General features: G+C 43.2%; 2 long non-coding RNA genes across 2 annotated transcripts in view; one reads left to right on the plus strand and one right to left on the minus strand.

Annotated features, from left to right (window-relative positions):
• LOC147650129 (uncharacterized) overlaps positions 1 to 21,819 on the plus strand; it is a 65,490-nt gene that overhangs the window by 41,160 nt on the left and 2,511 nt on the right. The window contains exons 3-4 of the long non-coding RNA XR_015277042.1: positions 16,955 to 17,167; positions 18,094 to 21,808. This is a non-coding gene — a long non-coding RNA (uncharacterized LOC147650129). The remainder of the gene's footprint in view (positions 1 to 16,954; positions 17,168 to 18,093; positions 21,809 to 21,819) is intronic.
• On the minus strand, positions 701 to 13,549 carry LOC147650130 (uncharacterized). The gene is made up of 3 exons (XR_015277044.1): positions 13,391 to 13,549; positions 9,981 to 10,080; positions 701 to 9,435 (listed from the first exon to the last, which is right to left on the minus strand). It is a non-coding gene; the product is annotated as an uncharacterized LOC147650130 (long non-coding RNA).

Consider the following 21,819-nt stretch of genomic DNA (forward strand, 5'->3'; position numbering starts at 1 on the left):
TATGTGAAATTATTAATTTACCACTCTTCAGACATCGTTAGATGATTTATTCTTGAAAACTTTTTCACCTTTCAGAAATGCTGTAAACCCATTACTACTGATTCTCCAAGATCAATTGTTTAGGAAACTGGGGGAGGTGATACCATATTCTCTGTGTGATGCTCATTACTGTCCTGATTGGAAAGCCTCACTTAGCCAGACACATAACAGAGACAAGACAACATGATTTACACAGTTTATTCAATATATCTGATAGTCAACCTGAACAAGTTCCCAGCAGTGGAAATTTTAGGAGGGGATGGATTATGATTAAGGTCATGAATGATTAAAACATCATAAGAAAGAAGGATTAGCCATTAAAAATGAGTAAATCCCTTGGATCACTCATCTGATATTTGCTATCCATTCTTGCAGGTTGCAGTCTGACAGGTTACAAAACACAACCTTAGGCCAGAAACCAGCTTGTTGATTCTAAGAGAAGGAAAGAATATTTATGAGCAACTTGTCTAAACATGTGAAAATATTTTTTCATTTTTAATTTTTTTTCTTTTTCTCCATTTACATCTTGTATTTAATAAATCTATTTTGTGTTATTTTAGCAACACTGTCTCCATGTAAAACATATTTGATTTGCAACTAGCTACAAAAATATTTCCCAGGCACATTCCAACCAGCTGCAAGGATGATAATCTTACAGACATTTTTCTTTTTATGGGTTAATTATATTTATTTTTAGTTGAATTGCTGGGCTTATCCTTGGGAGCCTGTTGGATCCTGAAGATGCTTGCATTTGCTGTTGGGAATATGGCACAAACAGCAGCACTGGATAACATTTATCAAGGCTCTAATAGCTTTGTTGTTGGCGAAGAGCTGAGAATGCCATTTTCCCAACCCCACCTACAGATTTCAGGACCTAACAAGCTCTGGAACAAATTTTGCATTTCAGTTTTGTGAAAATGATTTTATCTATTGCTGGAAACCCCTCCAGCAGTTTAGAATAAAAAGAAGGGGGGGGGGGGGGGGGGGGCAGGGAAGAGATAAGTATGGTTTTATCTGATACATGCATTTGTTTCTCCAAACATGGTTGAGCATAAATCATCCTGACTGGTCCATGGCATTGCCCAACACTGTATCTGTGCCGCTACAGTGCCACAGAGCTGCTGTGGCCATGCCACCCTCAGCCAGGACAGAACCAGCTTGTATAAATCAGGTGTCTGTGTGAGCCTGGCTGCCCCAGGGAGATGCTCTGGTGGCTCAATCCAGCTGGAGAATCCTTTCTTCGAGGACATGGATGGTGCCAATGGATCCTGGTCAATGCAGCTGGAAGTGTCTCCTGTGATGACTGTGCTGGATGGGACCTTTGTGGCACCACAGTGTGGGTGACAGAAAACAGCTAATGGGAATTTCATCTTTCATGATTAAAGGCACCACGTTCTTTTCCGTAGGAAACACTTAACTTCAGATTGTGTAATTGCAATTTCCTCTCTAGTTTTCCGCTCTCTTTGATCATTTCCTAGCCTTCTTTCTTGAGAGGAGATTCTGAACGTTGTTAAGCAGCTTTTGTTTCAGATATTTACATTCAGTAACTGATACCCAGTGCAGAGTCTGCTAATGGCTCATTCAGGAAGGAATATGCTGAGTGTGAGGTACAGTAAGGCTTATATTAATCTTATGTGTTCACAGTTAAAATTGATTTGATATTTTCAAAGATTTTGATGAATAGTGCCACATTCAAGAAAACAGAAAGCTAAATAAAGCTTGAGTAAAAATTTCCTGATTAAATGCTTTTTACAGGAACTAAACCTGAAATCAAAGCTGGCTCCAGGGATGTGCTCAACATTCCGGTAGCATGTTGCAGGTGAGGTTTCCTGTTTGCCCATTGTTTATGATTATGGTGCTTTGAAAACCTATTAATACCAACAACTTGATGTTTTAATATTTCATAAATGTCCCATCCCTGAGTCTAGCCCTGTAGCCAATCTCTGTGGCCTGAGAGCTCCAGAGCCAGACGGGGTTCTCATCCCTGTGCCTCTAGTGCAGCAAAGTGTGTGAATCAAAAGTGTTTGTACTCATTGTCTGGAGGGGTCCTGTGCATTTATATTGGCCTAAGTCACAGCAGAATCCTGTTCCCTTGAAAACAAATACTTTGGCTTCAGGAAAGAAAATGGATCTACAACAAATGGTGTAGCATTGCTTAATGGTTTCCTGACAAATCCCTGTCTCTCCTTTGGAGCTGTGAAAATAGACATGGAGACTGCTCTTGTTTCAGTCTCAGGAGGAACCTGACAGGTGCAGAGAGAGAGCTGGTCTGGATAATAAAGCCAGAGGTTCAAGCACTGCTAGAAAAGGCTTTCTGCACACTGAGCTCAGCTGAGGACTGAGTGTCTCATTGCCAGGAGAGGAGAGTCCTGCACTGCTGGAGTGTGCAGGGCTCACGTGTGCTCAGCTCCCTGGAAAAGGTGGACAACCAGGAAGGAAGGCAGCTTCTCCACTACCTGTGACTCCCCAAGATCACAGAAACACAGACCAGGAGCAAGTGAGATGAGAAGATGTTATTATTGGCTCATTGGAAAGTCTAACAGACCTAAACAGACTCACTCCAAGAACCTTAAAAATCTATGTATCGCCTCTTGCTCCAGCAGAATGACAGAGCTGAAAGGGAGTGTCTAAAGTAATAATCCTTCTTTTTCTCTTCAATGAGAGCACCTAGGTCCCTCTTCACATTTTGTCTAGCCTGCTCCTGGAGACAGCAGCCTGCACAGTCTGCAGCTGTACTTCTCGACCCTCACCCCTGGGAAGCCTTTTCTGATATTTTGCCTAAAACTCTCCAGCTTTAGTATAAGCCTCTTGCTTTTTGCCCAATGCACTTGGGTGCAGAGGAAGGCTTTATTTGTAAAATACTTCATAAATCGATAGGAGGTAAGATGGAGTTTTTCTGCTTCCATTGTTATTTACTTTTAACCAGAAATTTGGAGGATTTATTAACTTCCTCAGAGTGATTCAAATAAACCACACAGAAGAGCAATAGGCTTCTATGGAATGCTTCAGGGAAAAGTAGTTTCATGCACTACTTGAACTTGGTGTGCTGAAGTCATGGGAAGTTTGGCCATGGAGTAAAACAGAGCCTGGATTTCAGCCAGGGAGTGGCAGATTTCATATTCATGTATTTGTGAGGTTCCACTGGCTCATCCATCCTGAGAGAGACTCACTGTCTTCCAGGTAAATATACAAAACAACTGTGGATCCTCCAATAGGTCTCACTGAGCTGTGGCCCCTTCACCTCCCTCCAGGGGAAAGACAAGAGGTCTCCTGAAAGCAGGGTTATTTGGGGCTTGATTGATTTGCCTGATCTTGACTTTAAGTAGAGAAGAAAGAGCTGAGAGTGTAACTCTCTTACAATGAGAACACAGGCTTGGAGGAAGAAATGAAGAAATACAGATTGTGGAAGAGGTGAAGACTCATGGCACAGCACCAAAAGCCTCAGTCCCATCCATCCTTCACCCCAGGCACAGACCAAAAGTCCATCAGTCACGGGAATTTATTCCTGTCAAATGATTCCTGCTCCCAGCAGGAACCACAGGACCAGCACCAAGCAGAGGAGGTTTGAATCATCTGAGCTTATCACACAGAGGTTTCAGAAAGTTCACATTACAGAGCCCCAATGCATTTTACAGCTTACTTGAAGGAAAAGGACCGAAACATCCAATATATCTCCCACAGCCTGACAACCCAGTAAACACTCCAGCAGGATAACCATGATCCTTAGAACAATGGAAACATTTTAGTTAGAAACTGTAGAAGTTACAAGGCAAAGATTTATGTGCTGTGGGGCAAATAAATATTCAGTTCCCATTAATGTTAATGGGAGTTAAGTGGCTAATTCCCCACACATTATGCTGAAGATTTACTTCTTTGTGTTTTATAGAATAAATGAATTTATAGTCTTCCTGGAGGTTAGACCTGAGAAAAACAAAGAGCTTAGAGTTAACTCCATTTTTATGAGGTCATTTTTTTAAAGCAGGTTTATTCCCTGAACAGAAGGAAAGGTTAGAAGAGCACCAAGTTAAAGCAATCCCCTCCATGGGATGCCAGGGAGATTTGTGGCAGGCATTTAATCCAAACTCACGGACAGAGAGACACGCAAAGATCCATATAAAATGTCTTAATAACAGAAGCCGGAAATTTGTAACAATAATAAAGGCTGACATTTATACAGAGCCTTTCATCCACACATCTACAGCCTGGATTTTGCATTCAAAGGCACTCACAAAATTCTGCTGCAAACCACATGTGATTTCACACTAAGAGGGCAAAATTCATCAAATAAGCTGACTTTGACACCGGTGACACAGACAACATTGGGGCAGCTGTTTAATGCCCCAGGAAGGTACTTCAGCATGTTTCCATTTTGAAGCTTAGAGTATTCTCATTAAATTAAATTGATTTTTTCATGTGATATAGACAGAAATGAGAGCCTGTACCTTGATGAACTCATACCCATTTAACAGTCATTCTCTGGATCTCCATGAAAAAATCCCACAGCATTTGTTCTCTTTTTCTAATGCTCCAGTCTCTAAACTGACCCCATACATTTTCATTCCTGGCTAAAACCCATTTAAAGCCAGTTTTGTGAACAAGTCAAAAGTCACAAGGATCCTTTGCCCGAGATGTGAACAGTATGTCACAGTGTCTCTGCTCAGAGACAACCAAACATTCATTCCAAAAAAGCACATTTTTCTCTTCCTCTGTTAAGGGCTCCTACATATTTGCACCGAAACTGAGATTAGAGATTATGTATGAGACAATTACACATTTGTTTCCCTTTTGCCTGATCTGAAAAAGAACAGCTTTAGAAAGAGGGAGAGAAAAATTCAGGGCAGTGTTTTCAATAGGGCACAGTAATCTGCCACAGATAAGCAGCAGTCTTTTTTCCTTATTCAAATGTTAAGCTTTCCCAGGAAAATAATATTTTCCCCTGACTGGTCATTCACTCCTCTACAACTCCATGCAAACAATTTCTTTTCATTAGCAGGGTCACTCTCACAGCTTCATTTCGGTCAGACATTGCTTTTGTATTGCGTATATTGGTTTGGGTTTTTTCCCTTTTGGCAGCCTCTCTCAAGACCTTTGACAGTAAGTCCACACACTCATCTTTCATTAGGACTGAGCTCTCTTAGGTCATTTGGTATTTATCGAGCCAGGAGCTGAGGAGGTAGAGCAGGATCACATGCCTGGGCACCACACACCAGGCTCTCCCAGCGCTCCAGTGCCAGGGCCAGGCTCTGTGTCCCATTTTCTGTGAGTGCACAGAGCACAGCGGTGAGCACTGGCCAGAACATGGCATGAGGGACTGGCTGCTCCCCACCCAGTAACTTCTGTAACTTCTGCAGTCCTACTGGGGTCACTGCTGCTCTCTGGGGGGTTTTCAGTGCTCAGTGACAGCCTCCTGATGAGACTGATGGGAAACCAAAGCCAGGCTTTGGAGCATCTCTCTCTTCCCATCTCCTGTGAGAGTGTGTGGGGAGACTGGCCAGCCAAGAGGGACACCTAAATTACATCTCATGGAGTGGACTTCCCACAGCTAGAACAGATCCTGGAGGGAAAGAAGGCAGCAGAGACAAAGCAGGGCTGGAATGTGATTTCTTTCATATTTGAAATGCTATTTACTATCTAGTAAAGCTGTTTTATAGCACCCTGCATTTTATTTTCAAACACTTCTATCGGCACTCACTGTATATCAGTCACTATCTGATTATAGAAGTTTTCACAATGGTTTCCGGGCAGCTTTAAAAAGCTGCCAAAGAATTCACTGCAGCAGAGGTTTGAACTTCATTGCTGTTTTCCACAAGAAAAAAAGGCTGAAGAACAAATAACAAAGATGGAAAAAATGGACTTCAGTGGCCTTTGTGAATGCCATAAGGCCCAAATCATGAAAAAAAAATGACCTTTTTGGGGTTGTAGAGTTCAGACAACCTGCTCACAACTCTCTGCCAGGGAATCAAGAGATCTATAGACCTCTCTGACTTCTTTATTAAGTCTTGATGAAGAGCAATAAATAAATGTCCTGTCATTACCAAAAAAGCACGTATGAGACACAGAACAAATATTAATTGTACTCAAAGTAGTCCAGTCAGATGTGTGCATCCTAGGGAGATGATGGACAGGTAAAGAACAAAATATCTTCATTTAAAAAAGACAACTGGCTCAGCCCATTTGTTTTTGCTGGCCACACAAGAATAGCATTGTGCCTGTACAGATTACTTTTACATTCTCTGCTTATCCTCAGGGACAATACCTTGTCTTTTTAAGCCATTTAGTTGTGTTGATAATTTTTATTCTTTACACTAGGCTGTTAGCCAAGGCAAATGTTTGTGTTGTTTTAAAAACTTGAAGTGTATCACTGTGGGAAACTTAAAATATACAGATAACTTCAGAAAGCATTTTTGAAAAAAATTGTGATAATATCCCATGTTATTTCACTTTCCTTCTGGTAGCTTACATGTAGCAGTGTTCAGTGCCTTCAGTGCCTGTTTTTCTGTCCTCCTCCCTTCCCATTCCAAATATATGAAAATACTGATATGGTGATACTTGAACCAAACCATCAACATTTCTGTAGAGACAAAAGTTACAGAAAAAATCAAAACTCTAAAACCAAGTGTTATTTTTGTCTCTAAAAGAATGTGTGAGATATGCAGCTGAAATAAATAAAACACTTAGAAATGTGTGTATATTCAACATTAGGGCTAAAAAGGGCCAAAAACAGTACTGGAAGGACAGGCAAAACTTAATTGAAGAAGACATAATTAAATAAGACACAGACTCTGAGTTCACATAGAGAACATTGGTCTTAGTCAAATGCTACCAGTGTGCTGCTGGGGCTACTGAGCACACAGGGGCTCAAATTGGAAAGATTACAATTTTGTCTTGTGAAGGCTGCTCAGACTGAGTAAAACTCAGACTCAGACTGCAAAACAAAATTAGATGGATGAAAAGATTCAAGGACTGCTTGGCACCCACTGAGAAACCTGGGGGAAGGAGCAGAGTGAGGAGGATCTTCTACCCTGGGGTTAATTTCTGCTGCCTGCTCTGTCCTGAAAGTGGATCCTGGCAGGATCCTCCAGCCAGCAGGATCCAGCTGACTGTCAAAGTGAATATTGATTAAGGGTGAACCTGACTGCAGAGCCTGGGGGGCAGATCTGAACCAGCTTCACCCTGAGCTCCAGCATGAGGAACAACTCAGGCACACCCTGCCCGACCTGGATGACTTGGACCAGAGCAGCTGGCCTCAGGCTGAGCAGGAGGAGACTTAGATAAGTTATTAGGAAAAATATCTTCACCAAAAGGGTGGTCAGGCACTGGAACCAGCTGCCCAGGGAAGCAGTGCAGTCACCACCCCTGGAAGTGTTGCAAGTGGCACTTGAGACTATGGTTTAGTAATGAACATGATGCTGCTGGGTTAGTAGTTGGACTCAGTGGTCTTAGAGGTATTTTCCAAGCTTATTGATTCTCTGATTGTGTGCTTCTGCCTCAATTTTCATGGTGAGGGCATTGTTGTATGCTCAGACAAGCCAGGGGCTGTCCTGTCACATGAAAGAACTACTCCTGTGTCTGTTAACCAGGTGGTGATTGAGCCCCCAGGGTCCTCGAGCTAATGGTGGTCCTGTGTGGACCCAAATCTCTCCACCAGCTTGTCCTCACAAGTCACCATAATATCAGCCCTACCTCCCTTTCCAAGACACACGCAGAGGCACAAGTTCCCACAGGTTTGTTGTTTTAGGGATGGATGACATTGAAGTGGGACAGAGTTGTGTAATGCAGCTTTACTAAGCATGTGCTTTCTATTTGTCACTGCTTAAGCTGTACTTTCATACACCCAGCCCAGGAGTCCTGCTGAAATCTGCAAAACATTTCCAGCAGCGCAGATGAAGGTCCCGAACCCTCTGCAGGCCAGGAGAGCATCTGGCTGGGGAGGCTGTGCTGTGAAGAAGTCATTTTGATGGAATTAAAGGAAATAGTAATCAGGGTTGTAGTGAGAGCTCTCTTCCTCCCGTTAATGTATTTTGTTGAACAAAGCACAGGAAGCTCTAACAGAAAGCTCCTCTGTGCTCCAGAGGCTCACGGCGCCCAGCATCCTTCGGCTTAGCACAAATCCCCTTTGATTGGGGGCAAAGCGGAGATCCTCCCTCGGCAGCACACAATCCTGGCCATGCCCCATTCCATCCCCTCTTTCCCACTCCAGAGATGCTTTTCCTCTTCCATATACCTCCTCAAACACATGATCTGTTGGTGGAATAAAAAATGTCAGCTTTACCTCCTTTTCACTGAATTCCATCGCTCCAGCTCTCCTGCTGTCTGTAAGGGTGCTTGGAGCCTCTGTTTTTCAGCAATAAGCATTCCCTAACCAAGGTCACACACACTGTGTTAGTGCCAGCTATCAGAAACTTTATTTAAAGTCTTGCTGAAGTAACTGTACAAATATCTTTTTCACAATAATCTGCTCGTTGTCTTTCATGTGTTTGCTAATGAGCTTTACCTCCTGTGGAAACTCAATGGGCTCTAGCTGCACAATTTTCCAGGATTTGAAAATGTATCAGTTTTGCTGGAAGGAGAGCTGGTGTTTGTTTTTCTGCGGTGAATTTTGTTTTTATTGCTCTAACTGCAGCTTCACAAAATGAAATGTCTGTCAAAACAAATCAAGAGTAGGAATGCTCCAGACTTGCATTTTTGGCACCATTCTGCAACATCAAGTGTTCATCATCTTGACTCTTAAACACTGAACATGGTTAAAATGAACTTCAAGATCAAGACTGAGTAGATGTCCCATTAATTATATTTCTATGTGCAGCAAGCTTCCAAAGTGGAACCCGGGGCCATACGGAGCTTTCCTGATGCCAAAGCCTGAGGGCTTCTCCAGCTCTGCTCTTGCTGCTTTAGTCACTCTCCACACATTCCATCCCCACAACTCACTAAGAGCAGAAGGGGCTGGAGGAATCCCAGCTTTGCAAACATGTGCCACATTAATCATATTCTCAGTGCCAGTGCTTGCAGCACTTACACTGGGAAGGAAAACACTCATTACCATGGGGTTTTTAGGTGTGCAGTGCAAGCACAAGGAATATTTGCAGGTCCCAACAAATGCTCTCGAAGCACCACAGTGTAGTGAACTAACTGGAGTATCTTGGATTATGAGCTGATAATAGAAGCAGGGATGGTTAAACAGAACTTGTTTTGTCTTTGAAAATGAAATTATGTGAACTTTTAATTGAGCACAAGCAATTGGTGTGCATAAGAGTTGATCTGGTATTTGTGTCCTTGAATCCATTCTCCTTAGCACAGGTCATGGTTTGGGTCTAGAGCCTGCATTGGACATGATCTCTGTGGTAATGCCAAATGTTCTGAGTCTAGAAAGTCTTCAAGTAACACAGTAAAGAAATGCTGAAATGAGTGAAAGCTTTAAGATTAATAGCATTGTCATGATATTAGGGTTCAATGATGATAATGATGAAAGCTGGTTATACTTATGATGTTACTTTTTAATAATTAATTTCCTAGTGCATAATAATAATAATAACAACAACAACAATAATAATGTTAATCAAATATCAACCACAAGCTACTAATTGTGCAAACCCATGTGTGCCTAGCCTTGTGTGCCTCCGGACAGCCCATACAAATTTTGATGTGCAATCTCTGTGTCCACAGCTGAACAGGTGCCTTCAGAGAAATGTTGGTAAATACTTTCCTAAACAAAAAATAAATAAAAGAAAGCACAGGTGGGCTGCCCTGTTTAATGTCTTCCACATGCAGAATCCCATAGTACAAAGATTAATAAGTGGAAAATTATTCTATGTCAACACTACTGCAAGTTTTAAAGGCCAAAATCCTCTTGAGTCTGAGATCAGCCATGAGAATATTCCCTCCATGGAGAATCACAGTTCTCTGGTAATAAAATAATGGGGAGGATAATGCTTTGCACTTACCCAGGGCTGCATGGGGAGTGGCAAATGAGGACAGTGGTTGCATCTACAGAAAAACAAACCCCAGGCTGGGCTCCAAGCCAGCTCTGCTGCTCACCTGCATCTGAGAGCAAGCACAAGCATTTTCTAAGAAACATTTTATTGCAGCATGAAGAATTGAAATGTGAAGATTCCAGAGTAATTTTTTTGAATTGGTAATTTTAATTCATCCCCCCTGTGCATGTGCATTCTGATGCATTTTTACCAAGTACATCTTGCTTTTCTTCCACATGTCAGTGTGGTGGCAGCTCATCGTTTTTACCCTGGGGCATTGCTGGGTCACAGCCTGACTCAGCTCTGGCAGGAGTCACCCAGCAGCCCCAGAGGGACACTGAACCAGGGCCTACAGCTCCAGGGAATTTGGGGCCACAGCTCCATCCCAGCTTCACAGCTTCCCTGTTCCCACTCATCAGCACCATTCTGGCCTTTAAGGGATATCCCAGCTAAATTTTGAGGTGGCCACAGACACTACCTCTGTCTAGATCTGTAGGATGGATCATGGTGGCCACTCAGGCTGGGTCCTGTCCTCCAGCAGCACAAGGAAAAGGGTGTTAACGCAAAGGTTGGTACATCACCATTCCCAAACACCATCCAGGTAGCTTGGCTGGGACACGTGGAAGGAGAAGGGTGGCCAAGAGAGGCTCTGCTGGCCATGCTTCACCTCTGACCACCACCCCTGAGAGTGCTCAGTCCCACTCTGGGTCAAATGACCATCCTGAAAAATCAGGAGTAGCTATTTACTGCTCCCTCCCCTCTCTGCACTGTGCTGAGCAAGTGTTTGGGCTGATAGAATATGCTTAATCTTAGGAAGAGAAATATCTTTATTAGTTTGTGGCAACATTTTTCTTTCAACTTCCATTCACCAGGTTTTGTGTGCCTTTAGATGGTGTTTTATTATGATTTTTAGATGTTAACATAAATCCTGTTGCTCAGCATTATAGCTTCACTGATCTTATTTCATTAATTCTTATCTTTGCTCCTGTGGATTTTATTAATTTCTATCAGGATATAATTAGATTTTTAAGAGCCATCATTAAATTTCTAGCATTTGAAATAGTCCTCAAAAAGTTGCCCTGTAAATGTGACCATCTTCAAGCACTTTTTCCCCTTAATAAGGAGTGCTGTAAGATCTTTTGTTTTATTCATGAAATGTCACATTGTCTAATATCACAGCACTACATCACATAACACTTCCAGCTCTGTAGTAGTAAATCCCTTTATGTTTCTACATTAATATTGCAATTTGCCATATTAATGCTGCAAGTAATGTATAGTGACAACTGAAACTTTCAAAAGAACATACAATTTCCATTCCAGACACCCACTATCATTCCCAGTAATGGGAATCCAGTCTGAATGTATGTCTCCAGCAGATTTAACAGCACAACTGTCAAAGCACCAGTGGTACTTGTGAAACCACAGCTATGCAGGTAATCTGTGAATAGTGAAACATTTCCAGGAACTTTGACTTTTCCATTCCAAATCTTAATTTCTTGTTATTCCTCCAAAGTATATAATAACAACAACAATCATAATTATAATTACAGTAATGGTCAATGGTCAATGTGAAGTGTCCTGCAGTAATGCAGCAGTGCCCAACTACTTTTCTGTACGTGGCACAGCAACTCATCCTGTCTGAAAACACCAAAGATTTGATGACTAAACCAGGGATGCTATCAAAAGGCAATCTTGATCTTAGCTCTTGAAGGTCTCAGAATTTTTCCCACTTGTTTCTGTGCCACCAGGTTGCTGCCTACCCACCAAGTGACCCATCCACTGTACCCTTGAGAAATCCCTGCCTTTGGGATTTCAAATCAGGCTAATCAGTCTCCTTTTACCTCACCAGAAGTAGCTCAGGCATCTGCATATAAGCTGTCTCAGCAGAGAAACAAGCCTACTACCTGGCCCAAAGTCCAAGGATTTAGCCCATAAATCTCAAGGCTTTGATTAATTCCTTTCCTTTGATTCTTTTTTTCCTTTGCAGATGTTAACATTTTCCAAGCAGTTATATGTTACCTTGGTGAAGTGCTAAGAAAATAGAAACTATGTCTGCAATGACACAAAGGATAAAGTAGAATAGCAGACATTGGTTCAGTGCAGCAGTCGAGATTAGATAAGGAGCATATGCCCAAGGCTGGATCTGAGAAATTAGCAGGAATGCAAAAGACATCTTTAGCATGTGTTTCTGATATAAAGTCACTTTCACTCACAGGGGAAATCTGTTGTGTGCTAATACCGATATTTTCTTCTCTGATCCATCAGGTGAAAACATATTGGAAGAGGCAGGATAATAGCATTTCACCAGCAGCACAGTTCTCTTCTTGCTAGAAATAGATTTATTGTGCCTTCTCAGTCAAAACTGATAGCATCCAGCATCCTCCCATTTACCTCTCGCTGCTCCTGTCATCTGGCATTTTTCTATAAACAGACAATGATTTAAGATTTCAGCAGAAATTAAATCATTTTGCCTGGTAGAGGATGGTAAGCTTTGAGGCTGTGCAATCTTGATTACGCAGATTTAACATGAAAATACATATACAGCTAAAACTTGCTTCCTTATTTTCCCAAAAATTAGCAATTCAGGAACACAGTTGTTTTTACCATCCATTATGGTGATAATGGTGATCAGGAAAAGACATATCAGCCATGCTTAAATTATTTATTTGGAAAAGTATGTTTTAATGTGGGAGTCCTATAATCAAATCTGGGAACACATAAGTAAAGGTTTTCATGTTACACTCTGTAGCTGACGTGTGGCAGTACAGACGTACCTGATAGTTCAGAGAAATCTGGGATTCTTGTTGAGACCAGCAATCCCAGTCCCAGTTGCACTCAAATAAACAGTTTTCACTGGGAATCTTATGAGTTTGCCAGTGGCAATGAGATAAGGTTTATTTCCATTTTAGAGGGGCTGTACAGAAGGGATGGGGGCTGTTCATAACACGATGTGGATCCAACAGGCAGGGACTGCTCTGTCCTCCTGACTCAGCCTGTGGAGGAGCCCCAGCCTCCCTCCGTGGGAGTCTGGCAAGATGAGCTGTCTATTTTAGGGACTCGAATTAAAGCTAAACAGGAGAGAATACTCCTACAGACACTGAAATTTCTGGCAAAAGAGCGGCTGAACAACTGGACCATTTCTGCAATTATTTCTGTGTATTTTTCAGTCAGAACTTGCAGAGCCTCAGTTGTTTTGCAGTGTAGTTAAACACATGAGACATTAATCCCACCTGGTCAACCCTAAACATTGCTCTCAGACCACTCCTACCTCTAAATTCCCAGTTTTATGTCTATATTATTCTTTAATGCAAGAATCAAATCCCATAGTACACCAATTTCTACAAGGCAGTCTTGAACCTCAAATATCTGATGCTCACCTGATGCTGTTTCCAACGTTATCAAAATCCCAGGGCTGGAATATGAGACTTCTCCCTTCTCCCTTCCCACTAAAGGGCATCACAATCCATTTTTTATAAGTTTGTATACTCCCACACAGCCAGGGCAAACGTGGTGCTGCTCTGGTGTGCTTGTATCTCATAAAAGAAATTCTTTTGCCAAAGAAGCCCCACAAATTATAGCCTGAGGCATAAAAAAGAGAGATCTAGATCCCAAGTCAGATTTAGATGTGAACACACTGTGATCAAAGATCTTGGAACTAAAGATAATTACACCCTACTGCAACCATCATTGCTGCTTTAAAAATAAATCAGGCTGGTTAGAATCTTTTCACTGAAAGCATTTCCAAATCAAAAATGGGAGTTGGATCCAGTAAAATTTTGGGAAAATGCTGGATTTTTAATATTAAAAAAGATATTAGAAATCTTCAGATTTTTGTATTAATTGCATTTTCACTCGAAGCAGGGATAGTGTTGACATTTGGTTACCTTTAGAAATCACCCACCAAACATTTCAAGTGAAAAAAATGTAAGCAGAAAAGGTTCAATTAAAAATTTTAGAAGGAAAATAACTCAGCCTAAAAAAAAAAAAAATAGAAAAAAAGATCACAATTGGAGAAAAATAAGCTTCTTAATTAATAATTCCAGGAAGTACCTTTTATTTATAAAAACACAGGTATAATTAAGCATCAGCCTTTAAATGTGGTAGCCCATCATGTTGTCATCCCTGTGACTGTAGCTCCATTGCTGGTGACACTGTCTGGTGACCCACTGGGGTTCTCAAGTGTGAATGTCTCACCACATGAGTTAAGGAAATTATTCCTGTCATGCACAATACCTGCATTTTATAAATTACATGGATGAAAATTGAAATTCCTGATTGTTCTAAGCACAAAATTAGGGGGATAAATTTAGCAGCTCTTCAGATTTTCAAGGTTCCTACCCCATCAATCCCTCTCTCTTCTCCTGTTATTACCACATTAAGTTAATAAGACCATAGCCAGGAGAACCATCACAAACAGAGTCAGCTGGCAACTAATATAAATAATTTATTTCAGTTCTGAGATTAATCAATATATGACCTAATTTTTCTAGCTACATTTTACTCTATGTGCAGAAATTGCAGAGAATCTCAATGGCCACTTCAAAATCCTATTTAAAAATTGAACACTAGAGATCATATTTTCCAAACCTGCCCAGTCTGTCTCTCCTAATTAATGATGTGGTGCACTAAAATAGATTGCTGTGTATTCTGCAGAGTGTTGCTTGAAGTTTGACTTGTATGAGTGCCATTGGCTTTCACAGCTGTTGCCATGAAAACTCCAAATCATTGTAAAAAAAAGAAGAGATGCCTGTGCAGCAGAATAAAGGCAAAAGTAGCAAGTAGCACACTGAGAAATGAATCTGCCTAAGCAAGTGTGCCATCCCTGCTGTGCACCAAAGGCTGCTCCTCCAAACTGGGCTCCAGCCAACGAGAGAAGTGACAGTGATGAGGTTTGGTGCCATTTAATCCTCAGCCCTGAGCTCAGCAGCAGAATTAGCACCAGCACCTTTCAAATCAATTCAGCAGAAAGGAGAGTGATGAGTCATTTTGCAGAAGTTGAAAACCGATCAGCTGAGAACATTTGTGATCACAACCCCTCCTGTGGCCCTTCCATGGCCACCTCAGTGTCCCCTTGAGGAGGCCAGCGGCCCACGGGAGCCGGCAGCTTCCCCAAGAGCAACACGTGAGCACAGATTCTTTTTCTGGTGGATCTGTTCATAACTGAGTTCTGTTTAAAACCGTCCAGCTGCAGAATCTTGGCAAGAGGGCTGCTCTAGAGCACAGGCACTAATTCAGCTGTCACTCTGGACACAGGGATTTTGCAAAGTGTGACATTTGCACTGATGGATGATGTACCCAAACACCGTGTCCATGTAATAAATGAATATGAATGAGTAAGCACATTTAATTCCCAAACAAAAATCATGCCTAGGAGGAGGAGAAATCAACAAGAACATTGGGGGAGAGAGGTCAGTGGACGAAGCTTTTCTCATTAACCCTTTAACTTCTGAGAAGCTGAAAATAGTATAGTCACTTAGACAATGCACAGAGAACTAAAGATCTTCATTGCCTCTTTCCTTCCCATCCATACCAGCACTTAACAATGTTGATATTGCAAAACATGTTGTGACTTTGTGTAGGCAAGAATCATTGTCGTCAATGCCCACAGATTCTGGCATGTTCTGTCTTGCTGGTCACAGTTTTGGCTCCTGCCCTGAGCCATACTGTGCAGCAGATCTGTGGTAGCATTGCACCTCTATCAGTCCATGCATGATTTAATTCAGCTGATGCCTTAAGTAATGACCCACACAGATGAGCGGGTGGTGAAACCTTGCCCACACATGATATGGTCAGCAGATCCTCCAGTTCCTTTGGGATATGTTCCACCTGCATACCACAGCTTAGCCACTACTGCTTGGAAATCCTGGTGTACTTTGTGCTTGGGTTACAAGTACAGCTTGTAACAGTACTTGCACAGCTCCCTGTACGGCCAATGCCTCTCTTTTCAGATCCAAATGCCTCAGAACGGTGAGTTACCTCTTTCTGAAACATTTATTTCACCACTACTTATACTTCTGACAATGTTTCTTCCTGCAGATTACAAGAAGCCTGGCTTCCACAGCTATCCTAAATTCCCAGTCCCTGCAGGTCACCTATCCTTTCCCTCCGCTATTTTCTGTGCTCCATTTCAATGGCTTCTTGAGGAGGCGCAAATTGTCTCCCTTCTCTCCATCAGCACATCATCTTCCTCTTCTTTCCCATCCCACTGGCTGAGTCAGGAAGGGAGCAGGGCACCAAGGGTCAGCCCTGAGGCATGTCTGGCACAGGAGCAGCCCTTTCTGCTGCATGCTGTGCCCAGAAAGCTCTCTTTGGCCATCAGGAGGTCCAGGAGCCATAACTTGAGAAACACTGACAGGGAGAAACAGGCTTTCTCTGTTCCACTCTAACACCATTTGGTGTTTTCTCTTACAGGCTGTTCTCTCCACCTCACTGCACAGAGAAAACACCCCAGAGTATCCTGTTCAGAGCCACTTCCTTGCCCTACATCCCAGTGGATGCAGCTTCTGAAAGGAAGCAGAGTCGGCAAGGATGGAGTACTTTTGGGAATCATTCCCAGCATATGGAGACTGCATTCTGCAGCAAGCAAGGGCAGTTCCCTCAGCAAGTGGAAAATGGGCTTCACCTCCCTGTGGTCTCCCTGTGGTTTGCTTCCCTTGCGATATTATTTTTGAACAGCAGGCAGGAGCTCTGTGCTTCTTGTTCTGTTTAGTAAATCCAATAACCAAACCTGGCCCACTTCTGGGTGGTCCTCCCAAAATACCCCAAATCCACGCCAAGGCCATGTGATATAATAATCATAAGAAATACAGGGATTGCTTTGACAGATACCTCAAAATCAGTTTTTCAGGAAATGGGATGTTTCAACCAATGTGTCAGTTCCATATGGATTTTTCTCCCCCCTATTTCTTTTACTTATTCAGTGCCTTTGTCCTTCATTCCAGTAAAGCCAGAATTACCAGCCTGGAAAGTGAAGATCACTGGTGCATGATGCTTGACTTGATCTTGGGCTGGTAGACGTTAGACTGCACAAAATGCCTCCCAGGTTAAGGAATTCAGATCTGGATTGCTGGGCAGCCCGACTGCTTTCATGACCAAGAAAAAGAACGAGAGATGTAAAAAGCCAGCCATAAAAAGCCAGCCATGAAAACCCAAACGTAAGCACGGTTTCCTTTTATTTTCCTGAATACTTTGTGGGTACAGTCAGTGCTCGTGGGCTGCTCGGGGCAGGCAGGGATGCGGAGCGCGGAGCTCTGCCCGGTGCCGGGGCTGTGCCAGCGGTCCCTGGCAGCCTCCGCTCCGTCCCCCCGCGGGGCCCCTGCGCTGCCGCTTCCCGACGCGCTCCAGCCCAGCCCGGTGCCTCCAGCTCCAGTCCTGCTCACCGCATCTGCCCCAGCCCCACAGCATCGCTGCCCCCTGCCCCTGCAGCGGCCTCTGGAGCGCATCAGCCCCCGGCTGGTGTGAGATAAGGGACAGCAAAATAATCCGAGTTCCTTCTGGGCTGAGCTGTGCGACCAGAAGCAGAGGCTGCTGGCAAACTCTCGGTGCTGCCTCGTCCCTTGCAGAAGCAGGGTCAGATCGCCAGGCTGCTCATCTCCCTGCACATTGAGGATGTCCCTAAAAGTCCTTAACTCTGAGGGAAAATAAACATTATATTGTATCACTTACAAACTCCTTCCCAGCTCCCAGCTATTAATGATGTTGTAAGTTTTTCATTCACAGCCTTTTGCTAGTGCGTTGTATATACACCAGTCTTTTCTGGGAGGATGGGAACCCAAGCATCTTCAGATGGAGAGGACAGGCTGGCCAGAGACACTGTAGTAAATTCCAGTTCTGATAGCAATCAAATGAATAATTATTTGGAGTAAAAAGTCTTTTTCTTCTTAAGTGCCTGATCCAAATCACATTTCATCAGAAAAATGTCTTCATTTTCTCCATATGCCTGTGCAACAGCACCTAATTGGATGTCTCTGCTTTTACTTGTCACTGCCCTGATTTAACTAATTGCCATAGAATTAAAAATACTGGTTTAATTCATGCTCACATAAATATCAATCATTCTTGTCTCTTTTCATAAACACAGGCCCTAATTCAAGTACCATAATTTTGCACTGCAAACACAGCCAAAAAGGTGATAAAGGAGAATTTCATGATCTGTATGTTGGCTGATACAGAAACAGCACAGCACATGATCAAAGCAGAGCAATGTGATTGATTTACTCCCAGCTGCTGCAATTTTTGTGAAATGTGTCTTGAGACATGGGATCCCACGAAGGGAGCAATTGGTGCCAGGAAGAAACAGTCAGCACTGCAGGAGCTCCACATCTTTCCACTGCTCCTGGCATAGATATCCATGTGGATAGACAGTCACTGGATGCCCTGTCATCTCCTCCTGACCTGGGAGCCCAGCTGTTGAATGGTGCTTACTGAGAGGCTCGGGGTTCAACAGGAACACCCCAACCCCAAAAAACCTTCCTCCCACTGTCACCTGGCACTTCACAATCCTGTTGCCCTTTCTTTGTCACATTACATTCTCACAGAGCTGCCCCTGCTCTCCCAGCATGTCAATAATGTAAAAGAGACTTTCTCGTTGTTCTCAGTTACTGAGGGAAATGGGTTTATGGTTAATGGACCAGGTGGGACTCAGGAGATGTGACTTCAGTTCCCAGCGCTGCCACACACTTCCTGCACAACCTCAGCTTCCCACACAGCCTTGTCACATCCTCCCAAGCCCAAAGGAGAAGATCAGAGCAACAAGCGTGATTTCAAACAAGCCCAGGGTACCAGATGCCCTGGCACAGGACACACCAACACACCACTGCCCACACACAGCCCCATGCAAGCGGGGTCACAGCCCAGGCAGAGACACTGTGGTCCCTCCTTGTTCTCAGAAGGGAAATTGCTCCCCAGAACTCCCAACAGCAATGATTTAGAGTCTGTTCCCTTGCACTGCCTCAGACAGAGCCAGCCGGGACACAGGGAAGCCAAGGACAAACTGCGATGGAGGGAGCACAGGCATGAGGACAGAGAAGGGTTTGTGCAACTGCACAGGCAAAAGGTCAAAGCCTTTATTAAAAAAACCTGTAAACAATTAAAGTAGCCACGAATATGGGAGGTATGAGTGCAGAATTAATACTTAGGGCAGTGGAGGAAGGAAGACAGAGAGATGAAAGCTGAACACCTTTTTGAACCTCAGCCAAAGCTTTATCAACCATATAAATAAGAGAACATATCCTTCTCAGTGAGACACGTATTCACCCTGTTTCATTACATTCTGTGCTGTCCTCAGTCATGATGGATCCTGCTGAGACTCGTGTTTAACAGTTCCTTCCTGGAGTGGCTCGAGCAACAACAAGAAAAAAAATATTGTGAAAGTCACACCCCATTGAAATTGCATCCTAAAGGGACCTGGTGAGCGCAGTAATTACCAGGATGACTGTGAGCACCAGGGCCACGCTTGGCTCAGAGGCTGCTGTATGTGTTAAAATTAAAAAGGACTTTAAGCAGATGCAAGGAAAGTGGAAATTAGGGACCAAAGTGTAGGCTCAAGAGCGATTCATCATTCCTGATAAGGAGCCATTAGGCTGGACTGTGATGGGAGCAGAACCCGGGGAAGCTGGCAATTTTAAGCTTACAAATGCAGAGTAATCCCCTTGTTTTCAGATAATGGAAAACTGCATTAACCTTGTGATATTTCCCTGGTGGCTCCAGCACATTCCCCCCTCTTACCAGACTCTCTGCTACTTTTTTTTGCTCCCTCTGATTTGTACAGGTTCTGATTTCCACCCTGCGTTGGCCAATCCCAAAAGGTTTAGTAGGCGAGATCAGAATCCAGCCCCGTGTTATTTCAGCCGGAACATGATTTCTGGCTTGTTTTAGCCATCAGGATAGCCTTGACATGCTTTGACTTGCTTGCACCAAAAATGTAAACAGCAGCCCTAAGTAGAACAATTAACATTGTGTCTCTGCAGATGTTTGTTTCTCTTGAAGGAGCTTGGAATTTGAGTGGGGAAAAGCAGGGTAGGCAGCGAACAGAGGCTAATGCAGTCTGGGGCAAACTTCCCAACTGGAGTTTTATAAACAGCTCAAGCTGCTTCCCTTTCTATCAGTGATGTCACTGCTAACCTTAGTTTGGGCTGCAACATTGCTATCCATCATCTGCCAGCTGCTATTCCTTCCCCACTGTATAGCAGCAGGAATATGTGAGGGAGACTGGAGAGCTGAAGAGTTTCATTTCCACGTGAATGGAAGCCAATAAGCTCCAGATTCCCTGGATTTTTCATACAAATTATCTCACCCAAGTCTGCAGATAATGCTGTCCAACAGTTGTAGGTTATAATTTCCAAACAGGGAGATAACCTTCATCATGAAGCAAAAGCAAAAATGCCATTAGCAGATAGAGAGGTGATTTAACTCAACCTAGCCATTTGCTCACAAGTCTGAATTTATGTCACCAGTTGTGATGAAATGAGTGTTTTCTTAGATAGATATGGACGACTAACACAGCGCAGAACTCAGCAATCTTCAAAGGACTCTGAGTTTTAAATTCCCTGGCTAAAGTCAAACATTTGTCTTTCTTATCACTTTCACTCAAAGGATGTGTTTTTGCAATATTACATCAGGTTCATTTGCCAACAGAAGAGGCCAAAAGGTGATGTCCAAGAGATGAATGCTGCCTTCACTTACACGACAGTAACCCATCAGCTGCACTGGAATTGCTCTGGGATTCCAGTGAAGGACTTGACAGCAGGACCATAACACCCTGCTAGAACATTTCTTATATCACCATTGCAAGAGCTCCATAAATCCAGCACTTTCCAGCTGAGACATTTCAGAGGAGAGCTCAAAGTTGAGGTGATCAAATAGCCAGCAAAGAGGTGACCGAAAAATGAACAGCAGTAGGACACTTGCCTTCCTTCCCCTGCCAAAAAATCCTGTTAGGACAGAGTAATACTAAATGCAGAGTTATTCTGTGTCTAAACCTATTTTGTCTGCAATTATACCCCTTTGCAGCATGAGACCTGGAGGCTTTGTGAGCAGGACATATTCTTTAACAGGTCACTTGCATTTTCTCTTTCTCCTCTCAAATGCCAGCACCTTGGCTGCTCTTGTATCCTCCTTTAAACTGTTTCTGAGCCAATCCTGTAGGATTCCTTGCAGTGCTGCTCTCATCTCTCGACAGGCCATAAAAATCAAAGCAGATTTCATTTGCTTTGGAAGCAGATGTCTTGTGAAAAAGCTTCTGTCTGTTCAGCAGCATGGCAGATTCATTCCTCCAACAGTCAAAAGGCTTTAATTTAGTGAGGTCACTCAGACAGAAATTGGCCAACTGAATACTCACCAGAGAACCTCTGCATAAGCCTGATGTGATTCTACAGGACAGAGAAGTACCTGCAGCATCAGGTAGAATATTAGAGCATCTCTCATTACTCAGACACAGCAAGGTGGTCTCACTGCTGACCATTGTTATAATTACACACAGCAAATGCTGCTGCATCAGTTTGACTTTCCTGCAGCTGCCTGTGGGAAGGCAAATGAAGAGAGCAAAGAGGAATCATGGGTCCAGACTGCCTCAGATACAGGAAGGGCTGAAGGTGAGTGACTGCTTTATGCAATACATGACTGCAAATCCTGCTCTGGTCGTTTGCCACTTTCCTACCAAGATAAACAAAACATGTCCCTACTCAGTTTGTGCAATTTTCCACAATGCCCTGAACTCTGCAGGTGACAGCCTGGGCAAGGGAACAGAGACAGCTCTGCACACACGCTGATGGGATTGCAATACACAATCGTGACAGGTGGGGATATT

The sequence above is a fragment of the Cyanistes caeruleus genome, chromosome 16, assembly GCF_971803275.1.
Source record: "Cyanistes caeruleus chromosome 16, bCyaCae1.hap1.1, whole genome shotgun sequence".
NCBI classification, from domain to species: domain Eukaryota; kingdom Metazoa; phylum Chordata; class Aves; order Passeriformes; family Paridae; genus Cyanistes; species Cyanistes caeruleus.